General features: G+C 33.0%; 1 pseudogene; it reads left to right on the top strand.

Annotated features, from left to right (window-relative positions):
* Positions 1 to 10,243, top strand: part of LOC120274652 — a 57,129-nt pseudogene extending 46,886 nt beyond the window's left edge.
* Positions 10,244 to 24,282: the final 14,039 nt, after the last annotated feature.

Here is a 24,282-nt window from a genome sequence, read left to right on the forward strand (position 1 = left end):
CAGACTTATTGTAGTAGCCAATCAAAGTCATGACCTCATCGTACAATCTCTTACTCAATTGTACACCTTTGTCCGTCTCTGCAGCACTTGCAAGCCTATCCAATCCAGTGGAGATTTTTTGCATGACTTCCAATTCTTGCTGCCTTAGACACTTTGTTCCCTTGTTAACTTCTTTGGTCTTCGAAGTGGATGTTGTTGGTGTTTCCACCAGAGGAGATTGTGATTGTGCGAAGTCCTAATCATTCAACCCTTGTGGAATATCGTCGGAATCCAATGTCGGTGGTGTTGATGGCATTTCCATGCGGACACCCAGACTGCTAGAGCTTTGAGAGCATGTTCTTGCAAATGACCCTGTTGCTTGATCGTTCCCACAAACGATAGCCATCTCTTCATATTCTTCAATAGGCTTATTGGTGTAAATAGCTTCAGTAGGATGGGACTACATGAAAACAAACAAAACAAGTAAATAGAGATAATGCACACAAATATCGATTGCAAAAATAAAAAACAAACTTCAGTTTACCTGTATGTACGTTTGGAATTCTTCAATACCCATAATGATTTTCTTCTCTGAATCATCCCACGAAACTCCACTTAAACTCTTAAGTTTTTTTATTATTAACCATATTTTTCTTACATGTCGGAGATGATTGATAACATGTGAATCACTCACATGCATGTTAAACCTCGTACTAACAACCCTCACAACTACATTGATAGCAGTACTCTTGAAACCTTTGTCAGTTTTAAGACCAAGGTTTGCCTGCTCAACTAAGCATCTGAGCAAAAATGAGATCATGATCACTGTCCACCTAAAATTAGTTGGGCATCTCCTTCCAACACATTCACTTTCTTGGGTCATCTCTACTGAGTCCATCTATTACATATAAAAAAAACAGTAAGACGGTCTTGCAACAAATAAAAAAAAAAATGATCCACGCAAGTAATGCACATAAATAATTACTACTAATAAATAACTAAAATGATAATGTTGACGATAATACCATTCAATAAAATAAAAAAAAATACGAAGTTTCTATATAACAAAAACAAATCAAATCTCCAACTTAACATTTTAAATACAAAAACAATTCTCTTGTTGCACATGTCCTACATGATTAAATACAAAAACAATTCTACAATATAATTATGTAAAATACAACACGCAACCACAATATCCACTTGTGTTCGATATGGAAAGAATGGTCTAGATGTGAGAATTTTGAAGCGATTCTTCAAAGCTCCAAACGCTCGTTCCACGGTAGTGCGCAATGAAGAATGTCTATAATTAAATAGTTCCTTGTTATTTGATGGTGTGTGAGCACTAAATTCCTTAAGATGATAGCAGACATCACGAAATGGTGATATGAAACCCGCTCTTGTGGAATATCCCGCATCTACAAGGTAATACTTGCCTACATGGATAATTGTATTAGTTATTCCGTCAATATAATAATTTTAATTTTTGTCAAATAATAATATACCTTCGGGCACTATAAGTCCATCCTTTCTTTCTAAAGCATCACGTAGGACAAGTGCATCATGTGATGAGCCCTCCCACCCAGCTAGAACATATGTAAACCTTAATTCAAAGTCAACTGCGGCCAACATATTTTGAGTGGGATATGGTTTTCTCCCACGAAAAAGAGCTACAATTTCTTTTTGAACGTATGCGTGGATATGTGTACCATCAAGCGCTCCTATGCAATCCTATTTATTAATGGACAAAAATATTACATATTGCATATAAGGTTGTTCCCACAAAGTAGAGTAATTCAATATTTCCTTACCTTAAAATATGGCATAAAACCCTTGGATCATGCGTAATGACTCGAACTAGTAGTTAGTGCGGGTGGTTGACACTCACCCTCAAGCTCTCCTATGGCATACAATACAAGTTTAAAATATCGGCTAATAGTTTCACTGGAACGTAAAAAATTTACTCCAATCACCCTATTCCTCACATTATGATCAAGAATATGAAGAAACATTGCCACTTGCTCTTCAATGCTTACATGTAGGGTATTGCACAACAATCCTTTTGGCTTCAATAAATCACATAACCTAAAAAATACAACACTTTTCATCCTTAGCATTGCTATACTAGCCTCCTCGGATCCATGTATTATTCTTGAAATATAGTTTGTACGCTGTTGATCTCTATTGTAATATGGCTCTTGTGGCAAATTCAATCCTCTTCTCCTACTGTACCACTGTAATGCTATAATTGTAACAACGGTAGCAGCGGTAAGTACAACACTTTCATCATCAATTTGATTGTCCATTTACAATCTGAGTTTAGATACAAAAAAATCACTATAAACCAATGACCAATTTCATTGTGTAAAAAAAAAATACATGCGTTATATATATGCTTTTAAGTTGATCCCAATTGTTATCATTAAAACAACATCGAGATTGAGAAAGAATTGAGTAATTAATTATTGAGTAATTACTATAAATAATTACTATACATTTATGTATTTATGAAATTACTATTCATTTCCGATTAGAGCACCTCGCTTATTTTTTATTAATGATAATCAATGACTGATTTGTGCCTCTTGTCCACATGTAGCTACCATGTGCCATGTTTTTAGTACCAAGCTTTGATTAGCATCAGTCCTAAAGGCTGATGATTAGTTGTGTATGCTTAGTTGTGTTAGCATCAGTCATTATAGAAATTATGGTCAGGTTATAACAAATATAACAAGCATAGTATGAGTATTCCTAATGTTCTAGATTAATATGATATAAATCTCAAAGCAGTAGACAATGTATAATACAAAAAAATAAAAAAACATCGTGGCATCTCAAAATGGTCATTGGACAAACTAAGCAGTGAGAAAAAGCATTACCGTGTAAAGCATGAACACCCTTATATAACTTGAAGAAATCTCTTTCGGTATGGATCCCCTAAAATAAAATGATGCACAATTGAAGGATATGTTTCGTGGATCAAAACAGCTATTATAGATGATACTATATAAAGAACAATCAACATTACAAATATCTGAATTACAATGATTCATCATTAGAGGATTGAGCATAAAAGCATTATCATTGAGAGTGCATGAATTAATTCATGTCACACAGTGGATTAACAACATTAAAAAAATAAGGAAACTTTTTGAAGTGTCAAAAAGAAGATCTAATTAAAAAAAGCAAGAAATGCAATCCAATTCAGTAAACAATCAGCGAAACCACACACATGCACACACACAAATATAAACAATTATGTCTTGATTTCTCGAAGCATTCCTCAACCCTTTGAATAAATTTTTAAAATTTCAAAAACCAATCCATCAAAATCATAAATCAAGCTAAAAACATGAGATTTTTGTTTAGACTATGAAGCAGTGAATCTGACAAAATCAAACAGAGAGTACAAAAATATTGAAAATATTCAAGCAGAAAAAGGAAAAACCTTGAGCCCCGTGATCACCGCCAACGATCTTGATACATCGAGAATATGCTCTGCCATCGCCAAGAATCTCAAGCCTTCCAAAGGCGCTGATGAATCCCTCGGGAGCCGCCGACCTTGTTCCAAGAAGAGGTGCGCGACGAACTCCCTCGAGAGCCATTGACCTTGATCTGAAGAAGAGGTGCGCGATGAATCCCTAGGAGGTGTCGACCTTGATCTCAAGAAGAGGTGCGCGATGAAACCCCCGAGAGGCGCCGACCTTTGATCTCAAGAAGAGGTGTGCGATGAATCCCTAGATCCGGACCGCTGCTTGTGAAGGAGAAAGATCAACGCCCGAGTGGAGAGTGGTGTTAATAAAAGTACTGAAAAATATTTTGTCGCATTTGACTTACGGCTACTTGGTCAGTAAGTCCAAATGCAACAAAACAGCCCTTTTGCTGCACTTAGACTTACTGCACACATGTTTTCTTAGTAAACCAAACAACCCAACATAGCATTTTTACCTCAGAAAATAAATTACATCACATCTACTTACGGTAACCAAACAACCCCTAAGGGAAAGGACCCACTAATTCTTACTTTTTTTGAAATAAATAATAGAGGAATTTTGTGAGGGAAAAAATAATAGATAAATAAAAGTAGTATAATAGAAAGACTACCCGGGTGATTATACTAACCCTCATATAAAATCCTACGGCAGAATACATATTTCATCAAATAACAACCAAGTTAGTTTGCTATTCCTTTACCTGTTAAGTTAATTTGCTATCCCTTTTAACTGTTAGGTTATTATGTCTGTTGATTTGACACCTTTACGATATTGAATAACTTGGTTTCAGTCCACTAAATAACCTTTATTAAATATATATATATATATATATATAAAATAATATGTAGTAATTATTTTAAAAAAAATTCTTCAAGTTTAAAATTATGTTAGTAATTAAGGAGCATTACTTTCAATTTTCTTCAATATCTTATAGATTTTCATCATTTTTTGATTTTATTATCATGTTCAAATAAGCAAATACCTAGAACCCTCATATTATAGACATATATATGAAGTTTTATTGGTTAGATTAAGTGAGCTTTTTTGAGATTGTGTACATTATGAATGATTCAATGTATTTTTTCTTTTGACTACCTAGCTCAATTATGTTATGATCTAGTCTAAAAAGAAAAAAAAAATGAAATTTAATAAACTAACATTATGAAGGCTACCTATCATTTTTTATACTTTTATATTTTTAAAAAATTTTAAGTTAATGTCAATCACCTTCAATATCTGTAGCTTTTAATTAATAATATTTTATTAAAATATTTTAACAAGTGATACACATTAGCAAGTTTATCATTATAAATGTTGAAATGATATCATGTTTGCAGGGAATATATTGGCAAACATGGGAAAAAATAGGATTCTATAAGTCATTTGGAATTATTTAGGGATTTTTTTGTCACTTTCAAACTTACTAGGGGCTGCATGGTCACTTTCTTTATATTTAATAGTTTATGTATGGAAATCATGTTTATTATTGTATAAATGATTATTAAATATAAATTATTTTTTATCTTACTCTTAATAATGAGGGAGTGTTAATGATTTTCAATACAATATAATTATAATTTTAAGATCAATGGATGTTGGATTGGTTAGCTTAAGCGGTTTTGAATTCAAATTGTGATGTATGTATTAAAAAAGGGTTGGAAAAATGTTTACTCACTTATAAAGCTTTTAGTATCTTGTTCAGATTAATTTAGAACTTGTGACTCTTAAAAACTAATGATGAAAGATATATATATATATATATATATATATATATATATATATATATATATATATATATATATATATATATGACAAAGAAGAAAAGCCTCATAGTTAACCTCTCACATGCCCTCACTTTGGATTATTGGGATGACAAAGGAAGTCCAAACTCCCACGAAGTTATTTCCTCTATATGAGTTTTAAACCCGCTACTTCCTTCTCCCTCTCCCATGGTACTTGGTGCTGCTAATCACTCGAGTAGGTTGGTGTTACTAAATCAATAGATCTTAGATATTTTTTCATGTAAAAATAAATAAATAAATAACATTTGATGCTTATTTTTTGTATATATATATATATATAACATGTCACACTTATTTCAATATCATAACAATAAGTAATTTATTTCATTTTTTAATTGGATGTAAGTAAAGTTCTTTTTTTTTTATTACATTGTCCCTTTTTTGTGAGAAAAAGACCAAAATGGAAGGGAAGAATTTCTTCGAGCAACAAGAGTCGAGCTCAAGTATTCAATCAAATGATATTGAGCATGTTTCTCCATTTAGAAAGTTTTCTTTTTCTTTTTCTTTTTCTTTCTTTTTATTTATTTTTCTTTCTACTTTTTTGACAATATGACAAGCTACCGCCTACAAAAGGAGTTGTTAAGGGATAAGTGGCACTGACTGCATCAGCATTTCACGTGGCTTATCAAATCCTATGGATTTATTAATTTGACTAGACATCAAATAAGGAGATTAGAGTCTCTGCCAAATGTATGCCCGTAAGATTTCTAAAGAACTAAAACCAAACTAATAAATTCCATTGCCATGCAACCCTAGAAGGGAAGAAACCAACATTCTGCCATAGGGGATCCAATGAATATATTCATTGGGTAAACAATAGTATTACATATTTTTACAATATTGTACAAAGATCGCAACTAAAGATTTTCGATCCATGGATTTGATATTTGGTCTATTGATACATCCCTTGAGTATCCGCAAGTGTACGGGTCGTATGAAGTAGTAAAGTGTACCTAATGGGATCTCGTAATCGAATCCACGTGGATAGGAATAGCTCTGATACTTGTTTATTTTCTAATATCTAACCAATTCAATGATTAGAGATGATGTAATTAACACTACTAAAGAATAAAAGAAGAAAAGAGAAGAGAAGAGGCAGGGTTTAGATTGAGAAGACAACGATGAAAAGGACAATGCCCAGATTAATCCCCTTGACAAAATGTGTAATAATCTAGGCAATAATTCAAGAGCTTCCTCTTGGACAACGTGTAAATACCTAGGAGGGTTTGCAAATGTACGTCCCCACTCAACGAGCGTGAAGTGCACTCAACCCCTTCCTTAATGTGTGCCTCAGCCGCACTCTATAAAGATTACCTTTAGACAAGAGCCAATCTAGTGTTGAATAGCAACTTAAAATGCAAATGACAACCTAATGTGAAAACTAGCAATGAAAAATCAACACTTATGCGCCTATCGGCGATCCTCACATTAAGCTAGCATCATACAAGCATCAAAGCAATCAACACAAAGAAGGATAACAATAAAAACAAAAAGGGAGATCACAAGGAAATTCAAGAATCAATATCACTAAAATCAAAGCATTAAAAGTCAAGATTCATAATCCCGGGGCACCAAAAGATGTTAGCCCTCATAGTTTTTACTAATCAAGCATAGCAAACAAATAGAGAAATAAAGATTGTCCATTAAACTCTCTTCTTGCTTCACAATCGCGTCGGAGAAAGCTTGACAATCGTTGTTGTCGTCGATCCTCCATTTTAACGCTTATCTTCCCTTCGCGATCTCACCCCTAGATGGTGCTCTCTGCTCCTTAGCCTTGCCTCCAAAAAATAGAAGAAGAACTGCCTTGAAATCTAATTTTAGGGTTTAAATAACCCTTTCTCGATGCAAACAAACCCATGCTGATGACCTTGCTCAACTCCAAATCCTCAGAAATAGTCTCAGAGTGATTCCAGTAAAATGCATAAGGGTAAGCACGCCCGTGTGTACCAACCGTGCTCCCTAGCTCGAGGGTGCTAGGAGCGGTGAAAACCATGCTTCCAGTTCTATGCAGATGCTAGTAAATCATAATGGGCTAAGCATGTCCGTCTTTTTGACGGTGCTTCCCTAACATGGGTGTGTTTCCGAATCTCTACTTGTCTTGAAACTTAGTCTCCAATGCGCTTTTGCATCGAAATTCATCTCTAATTGTTCCTTTTGGTCAAAAAAATCTAATTATCTATATAGATTAGCAAACATACCTCAAATAGCATTTATTTATGACAAAAACATGCTAACAGCACAAGTAAAACACACATTAGGGTAGAAGAAATAACTATATAAAATGCACTCATCATCTGTCATTCAACATTCAAATAACAATCCACCGCACTAGGCAATGATTTTCCATCTAGAAAGTCGTATGCTTTGGAAGAAGTTTCTACAATTTAGGAAGGGTTTTATTGATTAAAAAAAATTTACTTCGACTAACATTCACTTCGTACGTATGAATAAAATAAATGTATGGAAATGGCCAAAAATTTTATCTCGATTTCGGTAAACAAAAATATGAGTTCCATCATTTTAGATCGATTCATATGACTCGATGAAGACTCGAGGAATTTTTTTCCATAAAGAGAAAAACTTAAGCTTAAGATAATTTATAGACAATACCGGATTTAATCAGATCCACTTGAGGAATGTTGTAAGTTCATTAATCAGGTCTTGATAAAAAGAACTTCATAAGTTTCCAAAAATTAGATACATATCAAGAAATTGAATTTCAATATTTTTGTGAAAACATATCAATCTGTAAAACTTTTGATAAAAGAAAAGATGAACAACTCCATTCCGTTTGCATGTCTGAGCACTCAGCTTTTTGGCCGAGTGTAATATTTGGTTATTTAGGCTTTATTTGGTTCCTTGGTGGAATTTGGCATATCTCAACCAAAACCTTTGCATGGCCTCCCCATAAGGAGTTATTTTATAACAATTAATAAATAAAACATTGATGTAAAAAAGGAAAAGTGTAAGAATTAAGATATAATCCTCTAATACTTATCAATTAATTATCCGGCTAGTTGCATCATCGAAATATATATTTATCTGGGCGTTGTATCTCACCTTATATTGGTAGTCATGATTTTGATTTTCATCTTACATTACATTGTTAATTCCTTAATAAATCTATATTAGTGATTTTGATTTTGAGCATCTTCATTTCTCAGTGAGTACAATATATACTGAAAAATTAGTGATTCATTTGCCTTATTCTTTAATGATCATTTGTCATTTTTTATGATATTTTATAACCTGAATTCAATAAACTAAATAGTATTTTTTAAATAAATATATATAATAATGTATATAACAATAATTTTTTAATTTTATCTTTAAGTTAAAATTATATTATGAGTTTTAAATAATCATCCGATATAGATTTCAATTCCCTCCAATATCTTAAACATTTAATTGTTCATAATGTTATTATCATGTTCAACGTAGAACTCTAATATATATATATATATATATATATATATATATATATATATATATATATATATATATAATTGAAGCTTTATTACTTAGATTAAAGATGAGGAATTGGTTTTATAATAAGTGAGTTTCTTAAGGTTTTGAGGTCTCATACATTATGAATGATTCAATATATTTTTCTTGTGACCATCTCAATTATGTTATGACATAATAAAAAAAATTGATTGTAAAGTTAAGTATATATTACAATCATTGTTATTATATTTATAAAATTAAGTAATCTCTACACATTGCTGTAAAAAAGAAAAGAAAATAATATAAAGTTCTAAAATAAAAATACTCTAATATTGAAAACTAGTAAATATATAAATATTTTAATTAATGATATTTTTATTAAAATGTTTCAACAAATAATGATTTACCTAACAAATTAATTTATTATCATTATTATTTTTAATAATTAAGAAAAAAAAAAAATGATTCAAACATTCTCAAATTGTTGCCTGTTTTGAATTACAACCAGACACTGCTCAAAAATCAATTCAGTTTGTCAAACAATCTCAAACTCTTTTCATTTCAGTCAATACAAAAAGAGTTCTTAATCCTGTAATGGTTTGTTAATCTATAATTTCTGCAAACAAAGAAGCCAATTTCAGATTCACGGCATAATTCACATATATTTTTGTTGATGTTAATGCATTTATCATGCAAAAAATTGCAGTTATGTAACTGTCGGCAATGAACCTCACCTCAAGTCCTACGATGGCTCCTTCCTTGACTATGCATTGATCAGCCATGTTCAATGAATGACCCTAATTTCCCTATTGACTATGTCTTCTTCAATGGTGGTAGTCCTCCAGTGATCGACGGAAATATTCAGTACACCAATGTGTTTGATGCCAACCCTGATATCAACCTTGAATAACATCGGCTTCGGTGACTTACCAAACATTATAGGCGACATTGGCTGGCCAAATGACGGCCATTTCAATGCCAAACTTGGCTCAGAGCTTTTACAATGGCCTTCTGAAGCGGCTCGCTGCCAACCAAAAGACTCCTCTCCGGCCCAACATATACATTGAAATTTACCTCTTTGGTCTCATTGATGAGGATGCCAAGAGCATTGCTCCAGGTGCATTCGAGGGACATTGGGGGATCTTCGCCTTTGATGGCCAACCAAAGTACACCCTCAACCTCTCCGGCAGCCCTACACTCACTACGACGAAGGACGTCACATATTTACCACAGCAGTGGTGTGTGTACAATCCAAACACGAACTTTGCGTGCACCTACGCAGACTGCACGGCACTCAGCTATGGGTCTAGTTGCAATGGCCTTGATGAGAAGGGCAATGTTTCGTATGCCTTCAATTCTTTCTTCCAGACACAAGGGCAGACGGATGGGAGCTGCGACTTCCAGGGGCTGGCAATGGTGACCACACAAAACTATTCCCACCACTTTCCTGTCCAGATTGTCGGTTTTGATTATTCAAGTGCTTCATTCGCATCCTTGTCGTTGTTGAAAATGTATCAATGATGTTTCTCTTCTTCTAGATTTAAACCCTTCTCATTTAGCTCTAATCAGATAGTTTTGGCCACACTTGTTAATGATTATCAGCATTTAATCTTTCCATCTTTTGTGTGAAAGTAGAAAACCTCCAAACAAATTCTTCCATGTAATCAGAATCTCCCGCAAGTACAGAATTTTCTCCACTATTTGCAAGCAAAATAAGGCATGCAATTTTTCATTTCTGAGATGGAATTTCTTCAATTTTTTTTAGAAGCAACTCAGCAAGATCAAATTTTGACAACAAAAATATGTCTACACCTAGAATCAAAGAAATGAATTCAATCACATTCATTCATTTTCTTTTATGGAAGGAGGTGAAATAGTTCAATTATTTTCTATCATTTGCAAACAGAACAGATACAAAATTCTTTATTTTTCCTCCAAAGAATGAGAAAGCATAGGTAATACATATCTATATCACATATCATCAAAGCTTAAACTTTAATCTGGTCTTACTTTAAATGTTTATTAGATATTGATACTCTTCTTTCCTCTGTCTCTAATATCTGGACCACCTGGATCCCTTCTTTGAATCCTACTTCCAGGATTATCTGTGATCTCCGCTCAGAGCCATCTTCCTGAATATCCTACTGAACGCAACAACCATTTTTTTAATCAAATTCAGTCTCCCATTTTTTCTACTCTTTACAAAACAAATTTAATTTGCTTTTTCTTGGATTGCATCGCGTGAGGCCCATCGCCAGGAACCATCGACGTCTGTTCAGAGGATTAAAAGATCCCTTAATTTCCTAAGCTCTAGATCAACCGATCTCCACTGGGATTCCGTGCATACCTCTAGTCAGGAGTAATCCGCTCTCGTTGTTCTCTGGGACGGCATGTGTCTCTCGATGGTTGACTTACGCGCATTTGTTGCTTTCTCTCCTTATCTTTTCTGCTCTTTTTCTTCGTTCGATTTGTTTTCCTCATTTCTGGTGAGGAAAACAGTCTTTTATTTTATCTTTTGTCCATGACTTTTAATTTTTCTTTTGTACTATTGCTCATCGTTACCTTCTATCTTTCTAATAAATCGTGGTTTATCCACTTTATTCAAAAACTTTAATCTTCACCACTTGCAAGGGAAACAAATGGAATGCCTATGTTTTTTCCTTCATGTTTCAGAAGAAATTAAAAAATAAAAAGAAATCAAAATTTGGCACAAATCTAAACCAGCTAAAACCAAAACTTCAGATTCATCAACAGTCCTTCATTATTTCAGAAAAAGAACAAACATGGAATATTTTCATCTTTTCAGACAAATTACTAAAAATTTGGCAACATATATATGACAGTATTTAAGCAAAGAAGCAAAACAGACATGCAATTTCTCCATCTTTTCAAAACAAATATCAAATTTCAACACATTTTTTCTGTTTTTACGAGTTTTCATTGCCCAAATTTTTCAATCAAGATGAAATTTTACTCCATTGCTCATACATTGTACCAAAAAAAATAATGAAGAAGAATGAAACCAAATCAACAACCATCACTTTCCAAAATAAAATACAATAAAGTAAAAGTACTGTTTGCTCTTACAGATGGGACGGTGTCCCCGCAGGCACTCCCCCGTTGCCCTAATTCTCCGACGAGATGCTCTCTCTCTCTCTCTCCGTCCAAGCAAGATTCATCCAAGGACAAGGACAAGTGTTTTTTATTTTTATTTTATGTTCTCACAATTTATTTTGTTTTATTTTTTATTTAATTTTATATCAAGATTTTATAAGTTTATAAAGATATAATGACAAGCTTATTAATATTTAACTTAAAAAACCTTTATATTATCCATTTTATTGTAATTAATTTTTCCATTAACTCAACTAATGCAGATGCATCACTATCATAAAATATGTAAATCAATTAATATTTAAAAAATTTATAAATAAATTTAATTTGTAATTAATGACGATAAATAAATAATTCAGATATGATTTATTTCCTTTTTTTCTGTTACAATACATTTTTTTAAATATGAATATGGTTCATGGTATATATATGATTGTCATAGTTATTAATATTATTATTATTATTATTATTATTATTATTATTATTATTATTATTATTGATAATGTAGACAAGTTACTACATACACCTACGAGAAATTGAACTCTCGATCTCTCTAAATCAAAATTTATGATTAATTGGGTTGATCTAAATGGTAAAATGTCTAGCTTTTATTTCATTATTTTGTCGACCCTAATTTAGAGTCTACAACAAGAGAAAAATAATTAAAAAAATAATAAATTAAAAAAAAATTAATTTTTAATTAACCCCTTGTTCACGCAAAATAAATTATAAAAAACCCTTTGCTGTTTTTTTCTTGAAACATGGAGTACTTATTTCACAATTATAACAAAACTAACTGATCTCAACTTTTATGAAATTACTTCTCATATTTTGTCAGATATAATCTGAAAAACATACTACAAACCTGTGGTTTTATAAAAATAAATAAATAAACAAGTAAAACCTATTGCCTATCAATTGTCCAACGAGTTGCATCATCAATATATGTGACATTTGGATCTAGAGATGGTATCCCACCTTTGTTTTGGCTCTTATTCTAATCTTGGACTGATCCTAAAAGGTTAGGCATCTAGTGAATTTAGGGGTTCATTTGTCATTTTCTTACCTATTGTTCTTTTTTAGCTCAGCAAAAGTTTGCCATAGACTCAATCACAGATTTTAATTGTGACACTCTCAAAGCTTTCCAGAGTCATGATATTGATTCTGTTCATGACGTTTCCCTTACTGTTTATTGATATTTATTGGGAAACTAAACAACTTGACACATACAAAGTTACACACACCATTTGTTGTACAATACTTGAGTCAATTTATAGCCTCACCAATGCAAACTATGTTGCATTTAACATTTTTTATAATATTTTATAACCCCGATTCAATCCAGCAAATAGCATTTTCTAAGAAGTATATATAATAATATGTAGTAATTATTTTTTAAAAAAAATTATCTTTAAGTTTAAAATTATGTTATTAATTAACGAACATTACTCTCAATTTCCTTCAATATCTTATAGTTTTTTTTTATTATTTTTAATTAATTTTATTATCATGTTCAAATAAGTAATAAATATCTATGACTCTCAATATATATATATATATATATATATATTATGAAGTTTTATTGTATAGATTGAAGGGGAAGATTGGCCTTTATATTAAGCTAACTAGTTTTTTGAGGTTATGTTCATTATGAATGATATAATGTATTTTTCTTGTGACTACCTCAATTATGTTATGATCTAATATTAAAAGAAAATAAAATATAAAATTTAATAATCTAACAGCATGAAGGGTACCTATCATTTTTTATAATTTAATATTTTTAAAAATTTTAGTTACGTCAATATGCTTCAATATCTAAAGCTTTTTAACTAATAATATTTTTGTTAAAATGTTTGAAAGAGCTATACACATTGGCAATTTTATCATTATAAATATTGAAAAAGATGATATGATGTTGCAATGCAAATAGGAAAAAAGTACAATTTTGTAAGTCATGGAGAATTTCTAGAGATCCAGGGGCGCATCTAGAGGATGGAGCACACCTTTGCCAATGAATATAATATATATATTGTCACTCTTCATTTTTATTTTTCAAGATTTTACCCATAATATTTAAAATAAATTAAATAAAAATAATAAAATTATTATATTAAATTAAATTGATGTTAGGATAATAATAAATAATATTGCTAGCCAAAATAGATTTTCAAATATTTTTGTTTAAATTTTATATTTAGATATATTTTTTTTATTGAACTTATTAATACATAATTATAAGTTTTTAGGATATTAATATAAATAAATAGTAGTAATAAATAATAATAATAGTAATAATAATAATAAAATTCTTTAAAAAATTGCAATTATTATCTCAAAATCTTTAAAAACAAATATATTCATTATAGATTGATGAGTTTTTTTTTTCTTTTTACTTAATCTATTCCAAATATATTTATCTTTCATTATAGAGATTTTTTTTTAATTTGTTTCATATCTAATTTAATTTGCTTAATTTTTTGTGTGATTATGTGTTATATAAATTTATTTGATATTCATTAAATCTTTGTTTGATTATTTATTATGAAAATTATTATGAAATTTGTTAGATATTTGTTGTGATTAATTGATTATTCGTAAGTGTTAGTGCAACCACACTATTTATTGGCATGATTTGACACCTAGACCAAGTGACGTGACAACTAAGGTGACAAAGCATAATTGATGATGGCAAGACGTTGTGACATAGCAAGGAGACTTGGGATGCTGAAGACAAACATCTTGAAGATCTCTAAAAGGGTCTATCTTAAAGATCTTGGTGGAGTTATTTTTGTGATCGATTACATTTTGAAGACAAGATCGTATCGAGACCATACTTAGAGATATGATTGAATACTAAATATAGGGTGGAGCTTATTTGAAGAAATATCTATTCATGGTATGAATAAAGGAGATATGATTTGAAGAATCCTTGATGATTGAATTGATTGATTGAAGATTTATTATTGGGAAGATTTGAGGACCAAACTTGGGTGAATTGAAGATCAAGTTTGGAGAATCTTTGAAGACCAAATTTAGGTGGATTGAAGACTAAGTTTGGTAAGTTTCATGAAGACGCACAGGACGTCGCGCCCTGCGAGGGATTGCATGATGAGGAGTCGAGGAGGTAGGCTAGTTGCTTGGGTAGTCGGGATCGGGAGATTTGGTACGATCGACTCGGACTAGCATGACCGGGAGGTTGATGGGTCTTGAGGTCGTCTCATGACGTGAACCGTAACTCGACAGTCGCCAGATCGGGGGCCATGTTGCAACTTATGTTACAAACGTGGGAGTCAGCAAATGCTAATTCTGGAAGGTTTTTAAATTAGTAGACGCGGAGATTCTAAAGAGGTATGTGCTTATATTTGGGATGTTGAGGCGTCCCATATAAGCTACTTTACTTATAGATTGTAAGTGTGACTCTTGGGTGACTCTTGAAGGAGATGTGTGAGCACCCAACAATCTAGAGAGGGTAGTGATCTTTATTGTTGAGAGTGAGTGACAAGTGTTTGTACTCATCTATTTTTACCTCTTTTAGTGGATTGTTTATCTCCGGGCTTGGCCCTCAGACGTAGGCGAGTGGACGCCGAACTGGGTTACCAATGTCGTGTGTGTCTCTTTCTTTGTTGGTTTGTGTGAGATTTTTATGAGTGCTTGAGTGTTCCCTAAAACCCACAAACCACACCGGCGGAACTAACCGTAAGATTATTTTTTAAATAATTTTTGTATTTAATAATTGAATTTGTGTTAAGTTTTTTTTTTCTAATTGAATTATTTGTTAATTAGTATTTAACAGTTAGTTGACTTATTTACTAATGATGTAAATATGATAGGTTTTTTTACATCTAAACCAAAATTATTAGATGAATGTATATATTATATTTTTGAAATATTGATTATTATTCTCTCAAATTTTATAATCAAATTATTTAATATTTATAATTTTTTTTTAAATTTGAATTCAGCACCCTAAATTTTGTCTCTAGTTATGCCACTGTAGAGACCTCTTGGTCACTTTGAAACTTACTAAGATTTGTACTGTCATATTAATTATTTTTCATAGCTTGTTAATGGAAATCATAGTTATTATTGCATGAGTTATTATTAAATGTAGAATTATTTTTATTGTATTCTTAAGCATAAAGTGAGTACCAATGATTTTTAATGCAATATAATATAATTTTAGACCAAGGATGTTGGTCAAGTGATAGAGGATCAGGTCACTTAATTTATTTCAAATTCAAATTTTTATATATGTAAAATTATTAAAAAAAATACTAGTTGGAAGAGGTCTATCCATATACAAAACTTTCATTATCTCCTGAGAACTAGTTTAGAACTTGTAACTCTCAGAAATGAGTGCATCAAAGATTAACAAAGATTCAATTAATCTCACATACTTTTTCATACAAAACTAAATGAAAAACTTTTGTTGCTTTATTTCTTTTATATATTTTTAAGCATGTGACAATTATTTCAAAATCGCAACAATAAGTAACTGATCTCATTTTTTTTATTTGATGAAATTTAGCTTCATATATTTTGTTTATTATATTTTTAAGAGATAAAAATTTAATGTAAAAATCAAATAGTAAGAATTAAGATATAAGAGAAAAAAAATATGTTACCGATTAATTGAGTAAATTTTTTGGGAGGCTACCAAACTTTGCTTTTTATTCAATTAGGTATCCGAACTTTAATTTGAATAAAAAAGGTTACTTAGCTTTAATTCTCTTTCACCGGCAGGTCACCCTAACAAAACCCTAACAAATCTGATCATTCGATGCTGATGTGGCGGCTCAACTTACATAGTCAGCTATTTTAATCCTCATCAGCGTTCCACATCATCATTAACATTCCACATAATCTACAGAGCCGCAGTGATCGGACAATCGAGAACTTCACCATACTCCGTCTACTCTATTGCATAGTCGGCCAGTGGAATTGATGGTCGTCTCTCTTCCGGCGTAGGTCAGTGCCAAGCGCTCATCAAAGAATGATCTTGAAAATCAATTACAAGCATAACAATGAGAAATTGATGTTCAGACTGGTAAAAATCATCAAAGAATGATCTTGAAAATCAAGAACAAGAATGTTGAAATTACTTTGAAAACAGAAAAAAAATCCCAAAGTTCGGGAGAATAAATTCAATCGAGATAAAAAAAGAAAATAATGCCAAACATTACAATTTATAGGTTTAGAATTTCAACTTTTTCATTCATTCATTCAACAATCCATCCCTACAAACTATTGAAGAAAACCTAGCAAACTCTATAAATTACATATTAGAAAAATCAAAAAGAAACCCTAGATCTAAGAGCTGGTAAACTTGGTGATGACCTTGGTGCCATCGGACATGGTATTCTTGGCGAGCTCTCGAGGAAGAACAAGGCGAGCGGAGGTCTTTGTAGCGAGCCAAGCGAGATGCCTCCTGTGCGAGCTTCTTGAAGATATCATTGATGGAGTTCATGATGCCCATACCTTTGCTAGTGAAGATCAGAGGGGAGTCGTCGGGGCAGGATGTGAAGAGAAGCGCGGCGAGGAAGCTGCTTGGGCCGGAGCCGACGGTGAGGTCAAAGAAGTCGAAGAGGAGGCAGAGTGGCTTTGGTTGGATCTGGCAACGGTGAAGCTCGACTGTCCAATCACTGAGATTTAGGGTTTCAAATAGAAGGATCTTAGCCGTTGATCCGGAACTCTTTTATGTGTAATGTTGATGATGATGATGTGGAACGTTGATGAGGATTAAAATAGCTGACTGTGTAAGTTGAGCAGCCACATCAACATCGAACGATCAGATTTGTTAGGGTTTTGTTAGGGTGGCCTGCCGGTGAAAGAGAATTAAAGCTAGGTAACCTTTTTTTTTCAAATTAAAGTTCGGATACCGAATTGAATAAAAAGCAAAGTTTGGTAGCCTCCTGAAAAATTTACTCCCGATTAATTATCTATAAGAACAGTTGGGATTTACCAACAGGGGCGGAAGGAGGGGGGTCAAGGGGGTGCTCAAGCACCCCCTTGGCCCCAACCAATGTTATATCTATATGTATATATATATTTCAAAGGAATAGTTGGATCCGCAGCACCCTCTCTCTCTCTCTCTCTCTCTCTCTCTTCTCACTCTCTCACTGTCTCTAACTCTCTCTCTCTCTCTATATATATATATATGTTTATTAGTTTATATATATTCAGAGTAGTTGGATGCATTGATGCACCCCTTTCTCTCTCTCTCTATATATATTCATAACTCATTAGATATTTATTTTCATTTTTCTAAAAATATTATTGTTTTTACAAATTAATACTGATAGTTTAAAAAAATAATATTTAGAACAAAAATAAAATTTATTATTTAGATATTTTATAAATTAGTTTATATAATATAAAAGATTCGTTTCTTAAAAAATTATTGTTTCGTCATCCATTTATTACAAATTAATTTATATATAAGAAAAAAATTATATTTTTTAGAAAATTGCAAATATTTATTGGTTGAAACCGTGGTTTTTATTAGTTTAGGATATAACATATAAAATATATATTTTAAACAAAATATTTATAAATATATATATATATAAAATAATTATAAAAATTTATTATTTTGTCCCTTAATTTTTTTATTTTGTTTTGGATAAAAAAAAATTGTAAGTGTATATTTTTTAAATTTTAAAAAAAATTTAAAATATTTATAATTTTTAAATGAGCACCCCTTTCGTTCTTCTGAGTTCACGCCATTTGTTTACCAACCTAACCTGTGACCCACGGGTTATAATAAATTTTTTTTATAAAAAACTTAACTCGCATCTCATGGGGATTAAACCCATTACCTCTCCTACATCAAAGCAAAGGTTGTTACCAAGTACCTAACCCTAGTTGATGGCTGGTTATTAGGAAATAATATATATACATACATAGTTTTTGGTTAGTGACAAAGTTAAAGTCTGGGTAGATCTTAACGGTGATAAATAAGTGAGTGGATAGTAACTCTAATCCAAAGTATACACTACCATTCTCTAATCGTGGGATTTGATGATTAGCTCACAGGAATGGATAACATCTCCTTGTTAGTCTTCAAAGGCCATCAACTTATTCTTTTTGGGGTTTTTATTTGATATATATATATATATATACTTCATTTGGAAAGTTTTTTTTTTAAAGTAAATATTAACAAAAAAAAAATACAAGAATTTGTTTGACTTAGAACAACACAACCTTAACATCCTCACTGAACCCTCCCGAAGAATAATATTCAAATCAAAACCCAACTCTTCCTAGTTGAAATCATATAACAATTCATAAAAAAAAATTGAAAATTCAAGAAAACAAAACGATCATCAATGCTCATCTAAGATCGATATCATGTTATGCACACAAGTGGTGAGGAGAGCGTGTCACCAAAAGACCGGCCTAGTGGTGAAGAATGCTCACCACTTATATGCACACGAGTCCATCTCATGATCGATGTGGGACTAAAGGGGTTAGTTCATTTGCAATCATTACATTACCCCGACTGGCGAGACAGCGCCCTCGTCAGTCCGGTTAATCTGGGTGCCTAACCAACAGTACTTCACTCAGGGCACTTCACTCAGACCCCGTAGCACGCGGCACCGGCTGGTCGGAACCCTCCTTGGTCGGGAACCCTCGTGGCCCGGCGCACCCGACCGAACCCATGCCGAGTCGTGCCCCGCATCGACTCTCAACAAAAAGCACCATTGTTATGCACACAAGTGGTGAGGAGGCGTGTCGCAAAGACCCAGGCCCTAGTGGTGAAGGATGCTCACCACTTATATGCACACTAAGGGAGTCCATCTCATAGTCGATGTGGGACTAAAGGGGTTAGTTCATTTGCAATCATTACATATCAGCAGTTCCTCAATTTTGAAAATTGACTTTCTTAGATAGGCGGAGATGGTGGCTAGCACGGTAGTGATCCCACGGACTCGAGTTCGTGGGATCTAAACTACACTGAGGCGTGGGACGCCACGAGTAACCACGCCTTTTTCATTTTTTTAAAAACAATTTTTCCCCGGGTTTATTTAAGTTTAAATTTTAATAAAAATAAACAAAGGGTAGATGGTCATTTACTTTGACCATATTGTCTTATCATCTATCCCTTTCCTGTGTCTTCTTCTTCTTTTAGTCCTTCTTTCCTTCTCTGAATATCAGGCTTCTCCATTCTTCCACAACAATTGTGTCTAATTAAACAAGTAGCTCTCTCTCTCTCTCTCTCTCTCTCTCTCATATATATATATATATATATATATATATATGCAAACTCACTCTCAAATTTCAGGAGATATTAATAGGATTTAGTATTTTTATTTGCCTAGAAAAACAAGGATCTTTGAGTTTGATTGAATCTAAAAGTTGGTTTTGTGCCTATTCTTGTTATTTGAGTACATTCTTATACTTTTCTTTGGTTGAAGTTTATTTTTACTAAAATAATTTTTCAATGTTCTCCTTGTTCTTATTGGGAATTATGTTTCTAGTTTTGTCCAATATGGCAAGTACTAGTGAGGCACAAAGTTCATATCTGGATGTATGGGAAATGGAAGACCATATTTATAATGCAAGTGAATTTGAATCAGAGAAAGAAAATGAAAATCAACCTATAAATGAAGATGAACTCCATGAATCAAATGAAGCACAAGGAGAAGAAGATAACATTGAAAAAACTACTGAAGATATTAATCAAGAAGTTTTTCTTGCGCCACATGTTGGTATACTTTTTGATTCAATGGATGAAGCATATGACTATTATAATCAATATGCATACAAAAAAGGGTTTAGTGTGAGAAAAGGAGCAATAAGAAAATCAAAAAAAGATGGTAATGTCATTGGACGACGCTTGCACTGCTCTAAAGAAGGTTATAGAGAAGAAAGATTCAAGAAGACTGAAGGTAACAAGAAGAGGCATCGGGGTGAAACACGTTGTGGTTGTAAAGCTAAACTTTTAGTAAACAAAAACTCGGATGGAACTTGGGTGGTTTTGATGTTTGTGGAGGAGCACAATCATATCTTAGCAGCTCCAAGAAAATTTCATCTTTTACCATCACATAGAAAAATCGGTGAAAGTCAAAAAGGTATGATTGATAAAATGAGACAGTCGGGCATTAGAACCAACCTCATGATGAATTATCTTTCACAAAAATCTCAAGGGAGTCGAAATGTTGGATTTATCGAGCTAGATGCAAGGAATTATATGCGCACAAGAAGAAAAATAGAATTCTCAGTGGGAGATTCACAAAGATTGTTGAATTATTTGAATGAAATGCAAATAAAGAACCCCCATTTTTTTTTTATGCAATCCAACTTGATGATGATGGAAAATTAACAAGCATATTTTGGAGTGATGCAAGATATAGAATGGATTATAGCTACTTTGGAGATGTTGTTTGCCTTGATCCAACTTATGGGACAAATAAATATGCAATGCCGTTTGTTCCAATTGTAGGTGTCAATCATTTTCTTCAAACTGTATTATTTGGTTGTGCACTGATTTTTGATGAAACAGAATACTCTTTTGTTTGGGTACTTGAGAAATGGCTACAAGCAATGAAAGGAAGTCATCCCAAAGTGATTCTGACTGATCAAGAATCTGCCATTAGTGGTGCAATTGCCAAAGTCTTGCCATGTACCATTCATCGATATTGCCTATGGCATATTTTTCAAAATGCTAAGCGACACTTAGGGAGATTATTCACAAGGGGGTCCAAGTTTGGACAAGATTTGTCTTATTGTGTAAGGAGTCCTGAAACTATTGAAGACTTTGAAAAAAAATGGAGTGAATTGCTCACTAAATATGATTTGAATGAAAATGATTAGATGTTGAGAATGTATAGGCATGTGTATTCGCATGAATTCTTTCATGCAGATATCTATACAACTCAACGAAGTGAAAGTATAAACAAATTTTTCAAAGGGTTTTTGAGTAGAAAAATGTTGTTGTTGGAGTTTGTTCAAGGTATTGATAAGGCACTAGATTAGACGTCGAGAGAAAGAAATTAGCTGATTTTAAAATGAACAATATGCAACCATCCTTAATACTTCATATGCCTATTGAAGGAGAAGCAAGAAAAATTGTACACACCGGCTATCTTTTGCTAAATTTCAAGAAGAACTACTTGCGAAGTCTTTTGATTCAAGTGTGAAAAATTGAAAGAGAATGGGAATATAGCTTCCATATAAATGTTGGATACCAGGAGTTAGACTTGTTAAAATGTGCTTTGAATCTGGTTTTGTGAGATGTGGCTGAGCGCAAGTTTGAATTTGCTTGGGTTTCTTATGCCGTCACATATTGAAGGGTATTCATTGTGGCTAATGTGGATAAGATTCAAAGAGAATACATGTTAACCCGTTGGACAAAAGATGCAAAATGTGGATTTTTGATGAAGAAGGTCAAAGTTCAAGAAGATTGCTATACTCATTTAACACTTAGATATAGCACCCTTTCTCATGAAGCACAAGAAGTTGCAACCAAGGGTTCTTGCTCTCTGAAATTTAAAAGTGGCTTTTGCATTGGTTGAGAAGACAAGAGAAGAGGTTTTAAAGGCTATTGGAAAATGCAAAGGGTTTTGAAGTTCAAAATAACAACATTGACAACTGTTTATCACAACAAGCGATTATGTCAACGAGTAACAATCCATGACCCTCCACTAGCAAAATGCAAAGGTGGTGGAAGAGCATTTTGGGAGAAAAATCTCCAAAGAAAGAAAGGCCCAGAAAGTTGCTACTAGGAAAAGAATTCAAGTGTATCAATCAAAGGTTGAGTTTTATTGTGATTTATTAACATGTACATGCTTTATTTTGGTGTGTGTCTAATCATAATCCTTGTATATTTACTTCGATCGAGGAAAATGCTACACTTCACAGCCTACAACTTTACTAAGAGCCAAAATGGCTAAATTTGATCCTACTATACTGCAATATTTTCCAAAGTGGCCATGATTGCTAAAAGCCATGTCCAGTTCATTTCAAACCTAGTTATTGTAGTTAAGCATGTTTTATAATATTTGTCGTGAATAAACTGCATTCTCCGCTGAACAGTTTCAATGGGTGAGGAGCTCTTGGAGTGGGTTATCTTCAATTTGGTGTTCTTCTTGTTCTGTTGGCTTTTGTTTGGGTTTGCTTGATGTTTAGAGTGGAGTTGATGAGCTGTACGTGATTGATCGTTTGATTGGATTCGATGGTTTTCGTAGATTGATCTAGATGTGTTGATTGATGAGTCGAGCATGTAAGTGAACTGGTCATTGTAAGTGAATTGATGAGCTGTCGCGATTGATGTTTGATGGGGTTTGTTCGCTGCGAGGCTTGTTGTTCTTGTTGATGAGTATAAGATTCTCGAGTGAGACTAGGAATGAAATCGAGGCCGGGTTCGCGGGTATCTCACATTAAATCTCTGACAAAGCGATGTAGTTTAGATTTTGATTCAATAAAATGCTCAGCATTTGGATTTGGTATGCGAGCTAAAAGTATCATACTTTCGGGTATTATGTATGGAAACTGGAGACACACATGTTGATGCTTTTGAAAGTAGTAGAATCATAACAAATTAAAAGCAAAATGTTTAATCTTGTAGCTTAATTTCTATTGGTTTTTATTTTGTTGTTAATTGTACTGAGTGCACTTGCAATCATGTTAACCGACATGTGATGTTGTGTTTATAAATTGAATAGAAGAGTACATGTTATGCCGACATTGTTGTTTCACATTCAAAGAGAGAGAAATATATCTGACTTGTCATGTATCAAAGATTTGCAATTAATGGATTCATCGGCCGGTCTAATTAATGCAATTCAAGAGTATTGGGAGCAAGGACCGGGAGGCATAAGCTTCCTGCTCGAGTAACTTGGAGATGTGAAGCAAAGCATAGGAAGGATAAAAGGCTGTGCGGTTTTTCTGAACTTGGAGCAGATTTTGGGCAATGCTGCAGCACTGAAATGGAGATGCTGGGCAGAATTTCCAGGTGGAAGAGCTTAAAGAGAGAAAGGTAGGAAGAGAAGGAGGTTGGGATGAGAAGGAGTGAGAGGAAAAGAAAGAGGAATTTGCGGCCAAAAGATACCTTCTCCTATTCATCGTTGTTCTATTTATGGTATGAAATCAATACAATCCTAACAACGCCTTGCTCTGGCATTTTCATCAAAACTGCATCTGTTGTGCCGGGGCGAGCTAGCGTTATAACCGAGAACCTTCTCAAATACTGTTCTCACTAGTACATCCATATTCTATACCTAGTACGTCCATAAAGCAAAGCGCCAAACAGCCAATTAACCAACATTTCACTTTGTATTTCATTATACTATATACTCTTGAAATTTGGAAGGTAGGTTTTGCTTGTAGGTCTGGCCAGCGCACTCATCCGCAATCCTATTCCGCACTTTAGGGTAGCCTAATTTCATGCCACCACATAATCCCAATCACATCATGCTTGCTCCAGCCCGTAATGCAGCAAC

Source organism: Dioscorea cayenensis, chromosome 13, assembly GCF_009730915.1.
Source record: "Dioscorea cayenensis subsp. rotundata cultivar TDr96_F1 chromosome 13, TDr96_F1_v2_PseudoChromosome.rev07_lg8_w22 25.fasta, whole genome shotgun sequence".
Taxonomy (NCBI): Eukaryota; Viridiplantae; Streptophyta; class Magnoliopsida; order Dioscoreales; family Dioscoreaceae; genus Dioscorea; species Dioscorea cayenensis.